The following is a 3,164-nucleotide window of genomic DNA, read 5'->3' on the forward strand; positions in this document are numbered from 1 at the left end:
GCAGGTCATTTAGGGGTGGATGGTCCAGGGAGAGGGGTCCTGCGTAGTGTGTGTGTGTGTGTGTGTGTGTGTGTGTGTGTTGTCTATTAGTGGAACGCAGTCCTGGAATACATTAGGCTTATTCGATTTCCTGTTAACGTCTGCATGCACATGCAGACAGCAATGCATTCTGGATTAAAATGTTGCATGATGGTTAGAAATCTTGTCAACACTTTCAAAATTACCCTTAAACAGTGGCTGAAAACAAAACAAGACCGGCTCCCATTATGTTTGTGATGTGTGGGTAAAATGTCCTGCTATGCTGGGGTCTGTATCTCGAAAGCGTCTTTGCTAACGACGGTAGCAGCGTCCTTCGTAAGAGCGACTCAAGTCTCTCTCGACAGCGACGCTCACCACTAAATCCAAGGGAACGGTAAGACGGTCTTAAGACGGTTAGCAACGACAAGACTCGAGGAACGGACCCCTGTATTGTTTGTTTCATTGTTGTTTGTTTGATTATGCACACACCTTAGTATTGGACAATGGATGAAATTTAGCAATGCTAGCTGCTGTATTGATTATTTTGCATTGTTATAATCAAATAAATGAGTAAATTAAATTAAGTAAATAAATAAATAAATAAAGCCTTCAACAGGATTTTAGTAATCTAATTAGCTTTTTTGACCCTAACACGCAACACACTTTATTCATCTCGAAGAGGTCTGCTGTAGCAGCATGAGGACTGTCTGCCCTGGCCCTCCCCTCAATGGTATCTGGGTCATCAACAGGGTCTACTGGGCAAAAGCCCTGTATACCATATGGACAATCCAACCATGTTTCTATGGTTTCTGACTGTGTAGAACAACAACCGCAGAGCAACAACCGATCTGTGTTAGATAGCTTACATTCTTTAGTGTGCATTTAAAAAAATATTTTATATTCACTGAGTATTTACATTTTTAATCTTGCCAAATAATGAAATATAAAGTGAAAACAATATCCGTTTAGCTAGGGTGTGTCAGTGTCCTGGAGCAAACAGTATGTTAGTTTGGCCATGGCGGCTCATTAGGGGAGAGGGGCGTGAGTGACAGGTTGTTTGGAGGGACATTGCCCACGAGTGGCGCTGGCATCGATAGAAACCGTTTTGGATGCAATATGTAGGCCTTTGCACCAGTCCATGATTTCCATTTGACATGCAAATGCACTTGTACTTTTTAGTTGGTAATGTGAAGTCTATTCTGGAGGTGCAATTTAGCCATTTGCACAGTTCGTAACCTAGCTCAGTACCAAATCTGAAGTTTGGGTTCCATTTCTGTGCAAAAGCAAACCTTCCAGTGAGGCAGGGGAGTGTTACCAGTAATTGTGTTGTCTCCCTGTTCACTCGCTGGGAACAGACCCACATCTAACACATGGCAACCTTGTATATCTTAAAGGTCCACTGTGTAATATTTTCGTAGCTTATTTCCAGAATTAATGATGCTCATTCACAAATGTTACCTTTCATGAATAGTAACCACCACCATTAAATTCTAAGTAGTAATTATTTCTGGAAATTCAAAATGGAGAGAAGATCCACCTTTCCATGTATGAAAGCTGCAATTTTCCCAGTCATACATTTTTTTTGCTGCTAAACTTGCTGTTCTTGCTGCCTATTGCCAAATATGCTCTTTTCATGAATATTTACAGTAGTAAACTAATATTTACTATTATTATGACCACAGTTTCAATGAGCAGCATAGTTGCAATACCTACTCTGGCCATACTGTGACTTAATGCATTTTTGTCTTGTATTGTGTCTACAGGAACCACTCAAGGAAATGACTGCATTTCCAAGGAGGAGACTACTTGGTTCATACTTAGCTGCAGAACAAACATGGATATGCAACACCAAGCCATTTAATAAAAAAGAAAAAAACAACTTTTTTGTCCCTCTATGGTTATAAACAATGTCTACTTCTTTGGTCAAGCCAGTGTAGTGGGGTAAAATGTCTGGCCCGTTTCTCCCAAAACATCCACTAGATTGAGCAAATACACTTTACCCTTAGCCATGCATTACATTGGTTTAATTAGCATGTCCCTCTCCAGTCAGAGACGACAATGTACTGACAAAGAGACGTGTGTGTGTGTGTTTGTCAGGTCTGCTATGCCAAGTTTTGATTCACTACAATGCTTAAAATTGCTGACACGATTCAACTTCTTCAGGAAAAAAAGAAAAAACTATTTTAAGTGTTGTGTCCTGAATAGTTTTATCTGCGTCCTGAAATTGTGTTTTATCTTTTCCCTTCAAAAGTATGCAATTTAAAAAAATAAATACAAAAGAGAAATACGGTATGCCAGTCTGTGCTGTATGGACTGAGAGATTCAGACTTCAGCCCAACCGTCTCTGAAAAAAAATTCTTCTCTGCGATTCACCACCACAAATAAGAAAAAAAACACACGACCCATCACACAAAATCAGTCAATTTAATATCATAGCAAATAATACAGTTGGTGGAGTGGTGTAGTCTACTTTTTTGTGGTGGGTATACTGTGTATTTAAGCATTTTTTGAAGTGGGTATACTGTATATATTTGTGCTATTCAAAATAATGGATCAATCAATTTTAAGTGGGTATACTGAAATCCCTGAAATTTAGAAGTGGGTATACTCCGTATACCTGCGTTCTACGTAGACTACACCACTGAGTTGGTGGAGGGCAAACCAATTTTAATACAAATCAGAAAAATGATCTGCAAAACAAACACAAGCATTTTTTGGTATTTGATGACAAAAAATGCTCAATCTCAGTCTCCCTCTCTCATACACACACACACACACACACACACATACACACAGTAGCACGCACACACAGTAACACACACACAGTAACACACACAGTAACACACACAGTAACGCGCGCGCGCGCGCCGCACACACACACACACACACACACACACAGTAACGCGCACACACACAGTAACGCACACACACACACACAGTAACGCGCACACACACAGTAACGCACACACACACACGCAGTAACGCGCGCACACCACACCACCTAGTGTCCGTATTATGTAATTCCTTTGAATTTCTTTTAGATTAAATTCTGTTTCCTGCAATTCCAAATCGAATAGCAATTCCATTTTCTGTTTGGAATTTCAATTCAATTCATATTGACATTCAAGAATTGAACTGGAATTTTG

General features: G+C 39.9%; 1 non-coding gene across 1 annotated transcript; it reads left to right on the forward strand.

Annotated features, from left to right (window-relative positions):
• Positions 1-1,238: 1,238 nt before the first annotated feature.
• Positions 1,239-1,375, forward strand: LOC134457692 (small nucleolar RNA SNORA54). The gene has a single exon (XR_010036487.1). It is a non-coding gene; the product is annotated as a small nucleolar RNA SNORA54 (small nucleolar RNA).
• Positions 1,376-3,164: the final 1,789 nt, after the last annotated feature.

The sequence above is a fragment of the Engraulis encrasicolus genome, chromosome 10 (assembly GCF_034702125.1).
Source record: "Engraulis encrasicolus isolate BLACKSEA-1 chromosome 10, IST_EnEncr_1.0, whole genome shotgun sequence".
Lineage (NCBI taxonomy): Eukaryota > Metazoa > Chordata > Actinopteri > Clupeiformes > Engraulidae > Engraulis > Engraulis encrasicolus.